Source organism: Bufo gargarizans, chromosome 9 (genome assembly GCF_014858855.1).
Source record: "Bufo gargarizans isolate SCDJY-AF-19 chromosome 9, ASM1485885v1, whole genome shotgun sequence".
In the NCBI taxonomy this organism is placed as follows: domain Eukaryota; kingdom Metazoa; phylum Chordata; class Amphibia; order Anura; family Bufonidae; genus Bufo; species Bufo gargarizans.
In genome coordinates, this window is record NC_058088.1 from 142,533,726 (window position 1) to 142,549,600 (window position 15,875).

Consider the following 15,875-nt stretch of genomic DNA (forward strand, 5'->3'; position numbering starts at 1 on the left):
CAATAATACTGCTAGGGGTTTGTTATAATACACTTAATATGACAGTCCACAGAAAATCTACTACTAAGGCCTCTTTCACACGGGCGTCATGTTTTTTGCCCGGATAAGATGCGGGTGCATTGTGGAAAAATGCACAAATTTTCTGCGTGAGTGCAAAATACTGTAATGCGTTTTGCACGCGCGTGAGAAAAATCGGCATGTTTGGTACCCAGGTGTTCTGTAGATTGTATTATTTTCCCTTACAACATGGTTATAAGGGAAAATAATAGCATTCTTAATACAGAATGCATAGTACAATAAGGCTGGAGGGGTTAAAAAAAAAAAGCATGGTGTCACAGACGGTGTACAGGTAACAAGACAAAGCAACATGCATATATGATTCACTGGATCCAAAGCTAAGGAACCAAAAGGGAGACCCCTGCACAAGACCTAGCACTTTCCCTGGCTGCTCAGCCTATGCAAAGATCCCAAAGGTGGATGGTTGCATATCCACGTACCTCGACTATATAACCCCTGAACACCCTACAATAGTGAGGGGACACGACCACCGGCTCCCTACACCAGACACGGAGGGAGTCAGGGTCACCTGGGAACCTGGGATCCAGCAAACAGAAAATAACAGATAAATGTACAGCACTTAACTTTGTAGCAGACTGGGAAACAAGATCAGCATGCACACACACTCCAGGAAGAAGTATAAGCCGCCCAGTAAAGCATTATGGGGAGGAATTTAAAGGGAAGCAATCAGTCCAACTACATGACAGCTGAGAGAGGCTAACGAGATGAGGAACTGAATACCACAACAAAGAAAACTCAAGGAGGAGGTTCTGAAAGGCCTCTGTGACACATGGCTTCTCTTCTGTCTTCTTCTTTGCTGTGTACAGGAATAGGACCTTTGATGAAGTCACTGTGCCCATCACATGGTCCAATCACATGGTTCATCACCATGGTGAGGGACCATGTGATTGAATCATGTGATGTGAGGTCACCACAGGTCCTTAGCCGGTAGCTTAACATTACAGAAGAAGACAGAGATCCGCAACTACGCGATCAAGTGGGCTTGTGAGTTAATTATATATTTTTTAACCCCTATATCACCATTTTACTTTGCATTCTGTATTCAGAATGCTATTATTTTCCATCATAACCATGTTATAAGGGAAAATAATACAGATCGGGTCCCCAGCCTGATCGTCACCTAGCAACAATGCGTGAAAATCGCACCGCATCCGCACTTGCTTGCGGATGCTTGCGATTTTCAAGCAGCCCCATTCACTTCTATGGGGCCTAAGTTGCGTGAAAAATGGAGAATATAGAGCTTGCTGCGATTTTCACGCAAAGCAAAGTGATGTGTGAAAATCACCGCTCGCGTGCACAGCCCCATAGAAATGAATGGGTCAGGATTCAGTGTGGGTGCAATACGTTCAACTCACGCATTGCACCCGCGCGGAATACTCACCCGTGTGAAAGGGGCCTAAGGGAAATAGATGAGGCGGCAAATCCTAATGAGGTCATTATTATGGGGGACTTGTCACCGGGATTTTGTGTATAGAGCTGAGGACATGGGCTGCTAGATGGCCGACAGCACATCCGCAATACCCAGTCCCCATAGCTCTGTGTGCTTTTATTGTGTTAAAAAACCAATTTGATACATATGCAAATTAACCTGAGATGAGTCCTGTCCTTGACTCATCTCCAGAACAGGACTCATCTCAGGTTAATTTGTATATGTATCAAATTGGTTTTTTAACACATTAAAAGCACACAGAGCTATGGGGACTGGGTATTGCGGATGTGCTGTCGGCCATCTAGCCACCCATGTCCTCAGCTCTATACAGGTTCCCTTTAACTACTTAGATAAAGATTAGGAAGCCTGTTGATCTCGTAAAGGAACTAAAGACCATTACCTTTCCCAACTGTTTCAGAATTCTACTAGAGGGATGGCCATACTGGACTTAGTACTAGCAAATAGATCTGATAGAACAGATGTGCAAATTGGGGGACACCTGGGAAATAGTGACCATAAAGTAATAACCTTCCAATTATCATTCAAAAGAGTGTTTTGTCAGGGAGAGCTAAATTTGATCAGGTTAAATAGGCCATAACCATGATTAACTGGGACAATGTCTTCAAAAATAAAAATACAGACAAAAAAGTGTCCCAAATTTTTCAGAGGCACATACTAAGGGCTCATGCACACAAACGTATTTTCTTTCTGTGTCCGTTCCATTTTTTTGCAGCCCATATGTGGAAACATTCATTTTGATGGATCCGCAAAGACGAAAGTAACTCCGTTTGCATTCCATTTCTGTATGTCCATTCTGCAATAAAATAGAACATGTCCTATTATTGTCTGCATTATAGACAAGGATACTACTGTTCCATTAGGGGCCAGTTGTTCCGTTCCGCAAAATACGGAATGCACATGGACGTCATCTGTATTTTTTATGGATACGTATTTTGCAGACCACAAAATGCATACGATCGTGTGCATGAGCCCTAAGGATGAGCAAACCAGGCTATCAAATTCACAAAAATTCATCCATCAAACGATTCCAAAGCTTTTGTGAATTGTTTCAGATGACTTGCATAAAAAAACAGTACGCATTGCCATTTTACTGTGAGAAGCGAAAACATGAGGGACTAAGGACAAAGATGCTCACATAACACTGGGATATGGCAATGGTTTAAATTCCATTGTTAAATAGAAAAATAAATATTATGATTTCTTGTTATAATCACCTGAGGTGACAAAAAATAAGTAAAAAAGTAAAAAAAAAAAAAAAAAAAATGTTCAAATTACCCCTCTCTCCAAAATAAAAATAAAAAATTTGAAATTTTTACTCTATGGACATTGCCACATTGAACTATTACAAAATAAAAATGTTTATCCCATATGGCAAACTGTGTAATGGAAAAAAAAAAAGGCTTAGTTATCGTTTTTTTTATACTCAAATAAACTGATTAAAAGTACAGATCACTCCGCAAAAAACAGAGCCCTCACACAGCTCTGTAGACCTAAAAATATAAAAATTATGGGGTCAGAATATTTTTTTTACGGTATTCACCTGAGGGATTAGGTCATGTGATATTTTTATAGAGCAGGTTATTACAAACGTGGCAAAACCTAATATGTCTACTTTTTTATTTATTTATGTAAGTTTTACACAATGATATGTCTCCATAGTCTAAGAGCCATAATTTTTTTAAGTTTTTAGGGTAGGGTATGATTTTTCGGGATTGCTATTACACTTTTTGTGATGTAAGGTGACAAAAAAATAGTTTTTTTTGCACTGTTTTTATTTAAAAAAATTACGGTGGTCATCTGAGGGGTTAGGTCATGTGGTATTTTTATAGATCAGGTTGTTACGGATGCGGCAATACCCAATACGTATACTTTTTTTTTTTTACTTAAAGGGAACCTGTCACCAGTTTTATGGTGTCCTAACTATGGGCAACATAAATAAGTGACTGATTCTCTTAGCAAAATGCTAGGTCACTATCTTTAATTGACCCAGTCAATCTGCCAACATCTTGTATTGAAAAGCTCCAGCTGATAATGATGAGTCATGAATATTCATGAGCTTCTTACTCTCCCCGCCCAACTGCTGCTGATTGACAGTTATTTTCCATATGAATCAGCAGCAGGTGGGCAGGGGAGTGGCTATAGCTCTGAATTAAATAAACGCTGGACTCAATGACATCACGCCGGACCCAAATCATTAGCATGCGGCATCTTTGTGTGTATATTATGAGGTAACCATCTGTCACACCAGTAAGTGAATACATCTAAGGCACTTTTTAGTAGTTAATGATTGTATATAATTAGTTAGATTATAATCAAATATCCACATGACAGGTTCCCTTTAAGTTTTACACAATAACAACATTTTTTTTAAACCAAAAAACTGTGTTTTAGTGTCTCCATATTCAAAGCCATAGTTTTTTAATTTTTTGGGCAATTTTCATTTTTTGCGTCAAGCTGTCACACCAAGTGCATTTAACCAGCAATAGTCTGTTTATTTTTTGGCCATATACTACATCAGGGGCAAGCTGCGCCTGTCACCAAGTGCATTTAACCCTCAATGGTGTGGTTGTTTTTTGGCTAAAGCCTACATCAGGGTGAAGCTGTCACACCAAGTGCATTTAACCAGCAATAGTCTGTTTATTTTTTGGCCATATACTACATCAGGGGCAAGCTGCGCCTATCACCAAGTGCATTTAACCCTCAATGGTGTGGTTGTTTTTTGGCTAAATCCTACATCAGGGTGAAGCTGCCACACCAAGTGCATTTAACCAGCAATAGTCTGTTTATTTTTTGGCCATATACTACATCAGGGGCAAGCTGCGCCTGTCACCAAGTGCATTTAACCCTCAGTAGTGTGGTTGGTCAAGCTGTCACACCAAGTGCATTTAACCAGCAATAGTCTGTTTATTTTTTGGCCATATACTACATCAGGGGCAAGCTGCGCCTGTCACCAAGTGCATTTAACCCTCAGTAGTGTGGTTGGTCAAGCTGTCACACCAAGTGCATTTAACCAGCAATAGTCTGTTTATTTTTTGGCCATATACTACATCAGGGGCAAGCTGCGCCTGTCACCAAGTGCATTTAACCCTCAGTAGTGTGGTTGGTCAAGCTGTCACACCAAGTGCATTTAACCATCAATAGTGTGGTTATTTTTTGGCCATATCTCAGTCTAATTCTGTCAGTAAACGTATGCCTGTCACCCAGCGCCTAAATACTAGGCCTCAAGTTTATATCCAGCTAAATTTGTCGTTACTGGTGTGGCTGGTCAAGTTATTTAGTGTCCGTCAAAGCACATTTTTTGTTCTGGGTTGATATACAATTCCCAATTTAGCAATTTCATAATTTAGAGGTTTCTGTTGTATCAGAGCTATTAGAAATCTATCCCTAAAAGGGTATATCATATTCAAGGTGCACATAGGGTCATTCAGAATAACTTCACACACCCGCTACTGTGCATTTCCAAGTCTAATTCTGTCAGTAAACGTATATCTGTGAAAGAAAAGACCGGCACTCACTTGTCTTCAAAGATTTTTTTGTCTTTATTCGCCACACATAGAAATGTTCAGTGACGCGCGTTTCGGCTCTGTTGCGAGCCTTTCTCAAACCAATGGCATATAACAAAGTCATACAATACAGGTGATTTAAATAGACCGCCAAAGCGGAAATGACATCATGTAGTCATGGTAATTTAGACAAACAAAATGGAAAAAAGGGAAAAAGAGGAAGCAAAGGGGAGGGAACAAAAGAGACGGGAAAACACAAAGTAACAATTTAAATAATCAGATACACGTGAGAAACAGCCCAATCGCAACAGCATCAATGAGAATGGTAGCAATCATAAATTCTTTTGAAGTTCTCTAGATATTCGTACTAGCTTGCAATTCAGATGATGCGGTTGGGGGGTTCCTCACGTTTTCTGTAAAATACAAGAAAACAAAATATAAATTTAACATACATATAAAGAAACAGACATCTACAGAAAGCTATGGAGATCATACTCCCGGTTTAACCCCATGGGTTCCAGTGTCTGAAGTGTATGAATCCAATAGGATTCACGCTTCTTTAGCATTTTTAAACGATTACCACCTCTGCGAGGTTGTTGTACCTGCTCAATAATTTGAAAGCGCAATTGCGCAATATTGTGCTTACAGCGGTCAAAGTGATGAGGGACGGGTAGGAGTAAATTATTTTTTCTAATAGTGGACTTATGCTTGGAGAAGCGGTCCTTCATGCGCATGGATGTTTCACCTATATATAACAGTCCACAAGGGCACTTGAGTAAATATATGATGAAACTACTATTGCATGTAAAAAAGCCTCGAACTGGAAAGCGCTTGCCTGTATGGGGATGCGTAAAATATTCCCCTTTAATTACACTTGAGCAGTGTATACACCCTAGGCAAGGGAATGTGCCCTTTCTAGGAGTTGATAGAGTCTTCTGTCGCTTCTCAATTTGAGCACTGCCCACATCCGCCCTCACCACCATATCGCGGATATTTTTGTTACGTTTATAGCACAATAATGGAGGATTTTTAAACTCCTCAATAGAGGGATAAGCCCTTGACAATATATTCCAATGCTTAGAAAAAATAAATCGACACCTATTGACCCATGGGTGGAACTTAGTAACGAACGGTATACGTGACCCCCTGGACTCCTGTTTAGGGGTCAAGGAGGTAACCCTACTTCTCTCACTATCCAGCAGTGCTGTGGGATACCCTCTATTCTCAAATCTCATGGACATTTCATCAAGACGTTTTTCTTTCACTTCAGTTTTAGAAACAATCCTACGTACCCTTTGAAATTGGGAGTGGGGTAATGCTTTTTTTACTGTAGGAGGATGATAGCTTGAGAAATGGAGAAGAGAGTTTTTGTCTGTACTTTTGATATACAAATCAGTCACCCATGGGTCAATAGGTGTCGATTTATTTTTTCTAAGCATTGGAATATATTGTCAAGGGCTTATCCCTCTATTGAGGAGTTTAAAAATCCTCCATTATTGTGCTATAAACGTAACAAAAATATCCGCGATATGGTGGTGAGGGCGGATGTGGGCAGTACTCAAATTGAGAAGCGACAGAAGACTCTATCAACTCCTAGAAAGGGCACATTCCCTTGCCTAGGGTGTATACACTGCTCAAGTGTAATTAAAGGGGAATATTTTACGCATCCCCATACAGGCAAGCGCTTTCCAGTTCGAGGCTTTTTTACATGCAATAGTAGTTTCATCATATATTTACTCAAGTGCCCTTCTGGACTGTTATATATAGGTGAAACATCCATGCGCATGAAGGACCGCTTCTCCAAGCATAAGTCCACTATTAGAAAAAATAATTTACTCCTACCCGTCCCTCATCACTTTGACCGCTGTAAGCACAATATTGCGCAATTGCGCTTTCAAATTATTGAGCAGGTACAACAACCTCGCAGAGGTGGTAATCGTTTAAAAATGCTAAAGAAGCGTGAATCCTATTGGATTCATACACTTCAGACACTGGAACCCATGGGGTTAAACCGGGAGTATGATCTCCATAGCTTTCTGTAGATGTTTGTTTCTTTTATATGTATGTTAAATTTATATTTTGTTTTCTTGTATTTTACAGAAAACGTGAGGAACCCCCCAACCGCATCATCTGAATTGCAAGCTAGCACGAATATCTAGAGAACTTCAAAAGAATTTATGATTGCTACCATTCTCATTGATGCTGTTGCGATTGGGCTGTTTCTCACGTGTATCTGATTATTTAAATTGTTACTTTGTGTTTTCCCGTCTCTTTTGTTCCCTCCCCTTTGCTTCCTCTTTTTTCCCTTTTTTCCATTTTGTTTGTCTAAATTACCATGACTACATGATGTCATTTCCGCTTTGGCGGTCTATTTAAATCACCTGTATTGTATGACTTTGTTATATGCCATTGGTTTGAGAAAGGCTCGCAACAGAGCCGAAACGCGCGTCACTGAACATTTCTATGTGTGGCGAATAAAGACAAAAAAATCTTTGAAGACAAGTGAGTGCCGGTCTTTTCTTTCACTTGTACTTGGACTTCGGCCCTGGACACGTGCACCACGCCTACAAACGGAGTGCCGGCTGATCCTCGTTAAAGTAAACGTATATCTGTCACCCAGCGCCTAAATACTAGGCCTCAAATTTATATCCTGCTAAATCTGTCGTTACTGCTGTACTGTTGTGGCTGGGCAAGTTATTTAGTGTCCGTCCAAGCACAGTTTTTGTTCTGGGTTGAAATACAATTCCCAATTTAGCAATTTCCTAATTTAGTGGTTTCTGCTGTATCAGAGCTATTTGAAATCTATCCCTAAAAGGGTATATCATATTCAAGGTGCACATAGGGTCATTCTGAATAACTTCACACACCCACTACTGTGCATTTCCAAGTCTAATTCTGTCAGTAAACCTATACCTGTCACCCAGCACCTAAATACTAGGCCTCAAATTTATATTCAGCTGAATTTGAATACAATACATTGGGCCAAATAATATTTTTGTTGTTGTGGTGAACGATAACAATGAGGAAAACATCTAGTAAGGGACGCGGACGTGGACATGGTCGTGGTGGTGTTAGTGGACCCTCTGGTGCTGGGAGAGGACGTGGCCGTTCTGCCACATCCACACGTCCTAGTGTACCAACTACCTCAGGTCCCAGTAGCTGCCAGAATTTACAGCGATATATGGTGGGGCCCAATGCCGTTCTAAGGATGGTAAGGCCTGAGCAGGTACAGGCATTAGTCAATGGGGTGGCCGACAGTGGATCCAGCACGTTCACATTATCTCCCACCCAGTCTTCTGCAGAAAGCGCACAGATGGCGCCTGAAAACCAACCCCATCAGTCTGTCACATCACCCCCATGCATATCAGGGAAACTGTCTGAGCCTCAAGTTATGCAGCAGTCTCTTATGCTGTTTGAAGACTCTGCTGGCAGGGTTTCCCAAGGGCATCCACCTAGCCCTACCCTAGCGGTGGAAGACATAGAATGCACTGACGCACAACCACTTATGTTTCCTGATGATGAGGACATGGGAATACCACCTCAGCAAGTCTCTGATGATGACGAAACACAGGTGCCAACTGCTGCGTCTTTCTTCAGTGTGCAGACTGAACAGGAGGTCAGGGATCAAGACTGGGTGGAAGACGATGCAGGGGACGATGAGGTCCTAGACCCCACATGGAATGAAGGTCGTGCCACTGACTTTCACAGTTCGGAGGAAGAGGCAGTGGTGAGACCGAGCCAACAGCGTAGCAAAAGAGGGAGCAGTGGGCAAAAGCAGAACACCCGCCGCCAAGAGACCCCGCCTGCTACTGACCGCCGCCATCTGGGACCGAGCACCCCAAAGGCAGCTTCAAGGAGTTCCCTGGCATGGCACTTCTTCAAACAATGTGCTGACCACAAGACGTGGTTTGCACGCTGTGCCATCAGAGCCTTAAGCGAGGCATTAACGTTCTGAACCTTAGCACAACCTGCATGACCAGGCACCTGCATGCAAAGCATGAACTGCAGTGGAGTAAACACCTTAAAAACAAGGAAGTCACTCAGGCTCCCCCTGCTACCTCTTCTGCTGCTGCCGCCTCGGCCTCTTCTGCTGCTGCCGCCTCGGCCTCTTCTGCTGCTGCCGCCTCGGCCTCTTCCTCCGCCTCTGGAGGAACGTTGGCACCTGCCACCCAGCAAACAGGGGATGTACCACCAACACCACCAGCACCTCCGTCACCAAGCATCTCAACCATGTCACACGGCAGCGTTCAGCTCTCCATCTCACAAACATTTGAGAGAAAGCGTAAATTCTCACCTAGCCACTCCCTGGCCCTGAATGCCAGCATTTCTAAACTACTGGCCTATGAAATGCTGTCATTTAGGCTGGTGGACACAGACAGCTTCAAACAGCTCATGTCGCTTGCTGTCCCACAGTATGTTGTTCCCAGCCGCCACTACTTCTCCAAGAGAGCCGTGCCTTCCCTGCACAACCAAGTATTCGATAAAATCAAGTGTGCACTGCGCAACGCCATCTGTAGCAAGGTCCACCTAACCACAGATACATGGACCAGTAAGCACGGCCAGGGACGCTATATCTCCCTAACTGCACACTGGGTAAATGTAGTGGCAGCTGGGCCCCAGGCGGAGAGCTGTTTGGCGCACGTCCTTCCGCCGCCAAGGATCGCAGGGCAACATTCTTTGCCTCCTGTTGCCACCTCCGCCTTCTCGGCTTCCTCCTCCTCTTCTTCCACCTGCTCATCCTGTCAGCCACACACCTTCACCACCAACTTCAGCACAGCCTGGGGTAAACGTCAGCAGGCCATTCTGAAACTCATATGTTTGGGGGACAGGCCCCACACCGCACAGGAGTTGTGGCGTGGTATAGAACAACAGACCGACGAGTGGTTGCTGCCGGTGAGCCTCAAGCCCGGCCTGGTGGTGTGCGATAATGGGCGAAATCTCGCTGCAGCTCTGGGACTAGCCGGTTTGACGCACATCCCTTGCCTGGCACATGTGCTGAATTTGGTGGTGCAGAAGTTCATTTACAACTACCCCGACATGTCAGAGCTGCTGCATAAAGTGCGGGCCGTCTGTTCGCGCTTCTGGCGTTCACATCCTGTCTGCGCTACAGCGTAACTTCGGCCTTCCCGCTCACCGCCTCATATGCGACGTGCCCACCAGGTGGAACTCCACCTTGCACATGCTGGACAGACTGTGCGAGCAGCAGCAGGACATAGTGGAGTTTCAGCTGCAGCACGCACGGGTCAGTCGCACTGCGGAACAGCACCACTTCACCACCAATGACTGGGCCTCCATGCGAGACCTGTGTGCCCTGTTGCGCTGTTTCGAGTACTCCACTAACATGGCCAGTGGCGATGACGCCGTTATCAGCGTTACAATACCACTACTATGTCTCCTCGAGAAAACACTTAGGGCGATGATGGAAGAGGAGGTGGCCCAGGAGGAGGAGGAGGAGGAAGAGGGGTCATTTTTAGCACTTTCAGGCCAGTCTCTTCGAAGTGACTCAGAGGGAGGTTTTTTGCAACAGCAGAGGCCAGGTACAAATGTGGCCAGCCAGGGCCCACTACTGGAGGACGAGGATGAGGAGGAGGTGGAGGAGGATGAGGATGAAGCATGTTCACAGTGGGGTGGCACCCAACGCAGCTCGGGCCCATCACTGGTGCGTGGCTGGGGGGAAATGCAGGACGATGACGATACCCCTCCCACAGAGGACAGCTTGTCCTTAACCTCTGGGCAGCCTGGCACACATGAGTGACTACATGCTGCAGTGCCTGCGCAACGACAGCAGAGTTGTCCACATTTTAACGTGTGCGGACTACTGGGTTGCCACCTTGCTGGATCCACGGTACAAAGACAATGTGCCCACCTTACTTCCTGCACTGGAACGTGATAGGAAGATGCGCGAGTACAAGATGCGCTACTGAGAGCATTCCCAAATGTCACAGGGGAACAAGTGGAAGCCCAAGGCGAAGGCAGAGGAGGAGCAAGAGGTCGCCAACGCAGCTGTGTCACGGCCAGCTCCTCTGAGGGCAGGGTTAGCATGGCAGAGATGTGGAAAAGTTTTGTCAACACGCCACAGCTAACTGCACCACCACCTGATACGGGACGTGTTAGCAGGAGGCAACATTTTACTAACATGGTGGAACAGTACGTGTGCACACCCCTCCACGTACTGACTGATGGTTCGGCCCCATTCAACTTCTGGGTCTCCAAATTGTCCACGTGGCCAGAGCTAGCCTTTTATGCCTTGGAGGTGCTGGCCTGCCCAGCGGCCAGCGTTTTGTCTGAACGTGTATTCAGCACGGCAGGGGGCGTCATTACAGACAAACACAGCCGTCTGTCTACAGCCAATGTGGACAAGCTGATGTTCATAAAAATGAACCAGGCATGGATCCCACAGGACCTTTCCACCACTTGTGCAGATTAGACATTAACTACCTCCCCTTAACCATATATTATTGTACTCCAGGGCACTTCCTCATTCAATCCCATTTTTATTTTCATTTTACCATTATATTGCGAGGCAACCCAAAGTTGAATGAACCTCTCCTCTGTCTGGTTGCCGGGGCCTAAAAATATCTGACAGTAGCCTGTTTCAGTGTTGGGTGACGTAAAGCATGGTTCTCTGCTATGACATGAAGCCTGAATCTCTGCTATGGGACCGCTCTCCTCTGTCTGGGTGCTGGGGCCTAAATATCTGACAATGGACTGTTCCAGTTTTGGCTGACGTGAAGCCTGATACTCTGCTGTGACATGAAGACTGATTCTCTGTTGACATGAAGCCTGAATCTCTGCTATGGGACCTCTCTCCTCTGTCTGGGTGCTGGGGCCAAAATATCTGACAATGGACTGTTCCAGTTTTGGCTGACGTGAAGCTTGAATCTCTGCTATGACATGAAGCCTGATTCTCTTCTGACATGAAGCCTGAATCTCTGCTATGGGACCTCTCTCCTCTGTCTGTGTGTCGGGGCCTAAAAATATCTGACAGTGGTCTGTTCCAGTGGTGGGTGACGTGAAGCCTGATTCTCTGCTATGACATGAAGCCTGATTCTCTGCTATGACATGAAGCCTGATTCTCTGCTGACATGAAGCCTGAATCTCTGCTATGGGACCTCTCGCCTCTGTCTTGGTGCCGGGGCCTAAATATCTGACAATGGACTGTTCCAGTTTTGGCTGACGTGAAGCCTGATTCTCTGCTATGACATGAAGCCTGATTCTCTGCTGACATGAAGCCCGAATCTCTGCTATGGGACCTCTCTCCTCTGTCTCGGTGCTGGGGCCTAAAAATATCTGACAGTGGCCTGTTCCAGTGTTGGGTGACATGAAGCATGATTCTCTGCTATGACATGAAGCCTGAATCTCTGCTATGGGACCTCTCTACAATTGATATTGCTTAATTTGTATTTATTTTACTTTTATTTTTATTCATTTCCCTGTCCACATTTGTTTGCAGGGGATTTAACTACATTTTGCTGCCTTTTGCAGCCCTCTAGCCCTTTCCTGGGCTGTTTTACAGCCTTTTTAGTGCCGAAAAGTTCGGGTCCCCATTGACTTCAATGGAGTTCGGGTTCGGGACCAAGTTCGGGTCGGGTTCGGATCCCGAACCCGAACATTTCCGGGAAGTTTGGCCGAACTTCTCGAACCCGAACATCCAGGTGTTCGCTCAACTCTAATGGCGAGGAAAAAAAAAGAGAATAAGAGCACAGATACTGTATATCCATGAGAAAGAGGGCGGATTATCAGTTCCGGATTTAGAACTGTATTTTATTGCCGGACAAATTAAAAATATGATAATGTGGAGTAAATCATATAGCTATAGACTATGATAACACTGATTAATAAAAGTTTGGAAAATTGTAGTATTTTTCAATTAGTAGAAGCAGACATTTTGTCACAACAACAAACTAACAAAATTCCCTCATTTGAACTGTGGACCAAATCTTGGAAAACGGTAAAAGAACTGTGGTTTTTGAAGGGAATACACTCGGATACTTTGCTATGGGATAATACTCAAGTAATATAATTTAAATTAATTGAACAAAAAATCTGGTCGAAATATGGAATTTTTAAACTGGGTCAGATATGGAAAGAGGAAGATATAATTGTAGTACTGGAAAACTGGCACTCTCAACACATGGGACCGTATGGTTTATATGCAGATCACAATGTTTAATAATAGATACATAAATGAATAAAAGACTAAAAATATGTTAATATAAACAATGACACTGGATAACTTGTTGAAGTTGGTTTCACACAGTATGGTACTAGTGATGGCGTAATATCATAAATGTTTAAATGCCCTATATCAAAGATTAGTCCTTATATTGGTCTAATATTGCTGAAAAAAAAAGACCTCGAATGTGTGCAATTAAATTCCTATAAAGAAAAAAGTGGAAAGGGGATCGGAAAAAGGAAAAGTCTTCCTTGCTCTTATCCTTAGTAAGGAACAATGTCCGCTGAGATGGGATCAATAGTCCAATTATGATAGGCTTTAAATATAGTTGTTTCTTTCTTATGAAAGCTTTACTTTGCAATTGGCAGTTTGAATATGCCTAGTGATAACCCACTATGTGGGCTTACCTTTCCTTAGTGCCGGTCAGTCAATCAGATTGTACGGGGCCCGCTGGGTGCCGGCGTCCCGGCTGTTTCTTGGTCAGCGTCCCACGTGGATTCGGAGATAGGTTTGTCGCTCCGGAAGTGACATATCGGCACACAGGATTGTATTTGTCGATTTTTTGCCGATTCTCTTGGGCTCAAACTTTGGTTGTAGCGTCCAATATCGAATTTACAGTGCACTGTTTTTTCGCGAAGTATCAGTATTCCTTCTTACAGATGGGTCAAATTTTGATCTCTTATTAGATCACCCGAAACCAAACGCGTTTTTTGGGACGGCTCTCCCCTTCCTCAGTGGTAATGACCCTACTTCGTATCTGGTTGGTTTTTATACCCTCAGTTGGTGAAAACCAACCAGATACGAAGCAGGGTCATTACCACTGAGGAAGGGGAGAGCCGTCCCCGAAACGCGTTTGGTTTCAAGTGATCTAATAAGAGATCAAAATATGACCCATCTGTAAGAAGAAATACTGATACTTTGCGGAAAAACTGTGCACTGTAAGTTCGATATTGGCTGCTACAACCAAAGTTTGAGCCCAAGAGAATCAACAAAAAATCAACGAATACAATCCTGTGTGCTGATACGTCACTTCCGGAGCGACAAACCTATCTCCGAATCCACGTGAGACGCTGACCAAGAAACAGCCGGGACACCGGCACCCAGCGGGCCCCCGTACAATCTGATTGACTGACTGGCACTAAGGAAAGGTAAGCCCACATAGTGGGTTATCACTAGGCATATTCAAACTGCCAATTGCAATTTGATATAGGGCATTTAAACATACAGTTTATGATATTACGCAATCACTAGTACCATACTGTGTGAAACCAACTTCAACAAGTTATCCAGTGTCATTGTTTATATTAACATATGTTTAGTCTTTTATTCTTTTATGTATCTATTATTAAACTTTGTGACTTTGAGAGTGCCAGTCTTCCAGTACTACATATTTTCTTGCAACCGTGAAGGGTGAATCACTTTTAGACTAGAGCACCTCTTAGTGGCTGTGAAAGGTGAGCTATTTCCTATACTACGATTTTTAGGAAGATATAATTATCAAGATTTAAAAAAATTATATTTATTGGGAAATAGAGATCTGAGTTTCTTTGACTTAAAATTAAAACAAGCTTTGCGTGCAGAGATAATAAAAGGAACTCAAATTGCTACCCTTCCACGACCTCTAGTGGATATCTCTAATTTAGTATCTGGGAGGAAATTGATTTAAAAAATATATGGAGATTTGATCAACCAGAAGACAAATAATAGAGCTGTTAACAACCTAAATCATAGATGGCTGGAGGTCTTAAATTTGCAATGGGAAGAATTTTGGGAAAAAGCTATACAGACCAAAAATAGGGTATCAAAAAATGTCTCCCATATAATTATTCAATTTAATATATTATACAGTTTATATTATTCTTCTAAGATTCTAATGAAATGTTACAAAACCAAACAATTTAGCTGTAAAAAATGTGGGGAGGAAGGGGCAGATGATGTCCACATATTGTGGACATGTACAAAGATCCAGAAATTCTGGGGGAAGGTAAATGAAAAAAAAAAGAAGCAATATCATCTATTTTAAATTCCTCCCTGTCTTCAGGTATGTATCTTGGGGGTGATGGAGAAAATTGAATAAACAATCTCAGAATGGCTTGGATACGTAAAAGCATTCCAAAGTTGTTACCACATAAAGTGACACATGTCAGATTTGAAAAATTATGCTCAGTCGCAAAGGTGAAAAATAGCTTGGTCCTGAAGGGGTTAAAGGCTATGTCTAACTTTGGGGGCATTATTTTTTTGTTTTGCATTGTACTCATTTTGAGCTAAAAAAAATATGTATTTGTCTTTATTAAAAATTGTTCTTTATTAAAAACTTCTCTTTTTTTTTCTGTACAGAGCTGACATGTTCTTGAAGCACCCTTTGGATTTTCTGTCTTTTGGTCAGATCAGGAGCAGACAGACTCCTTATCTCTGCTCTTTGACATTATAAAACACTCATTATAGCTCAGTTCTTATCTTACTGACAAGAATGTGGCTTAAATAAGAGTTTAACAGATGACTATCAGTAAGTAAAAGTACCAGTCACACAGTTAGCAGTTAACAGTTAGCCCTTTGTGACAGAACAGCACAATATTTTTAATAAAGGCCAATTGAAAAAAAGATTTTTAGCCAAAAATGAGTAACATGCAATAATTAAAAAATTGCCTCGGTGGACTGAGGAAGGGGC

General features: G+C 43.1%; 1 protein-coding gene across 2 annotated transcripts in view; it reads right to left on the minus strand.

Annotated features, from left to right (window-relative positions):
• MID2 (midline 2) overlaps positions 1-15,875 on the minus strand; it is a 603,653-nt gene that overhangs the window by 375,206 nt on the left and 212,572 nt on the right. The gene's annotated exons all lie outside the window — the stretch shown is intronic.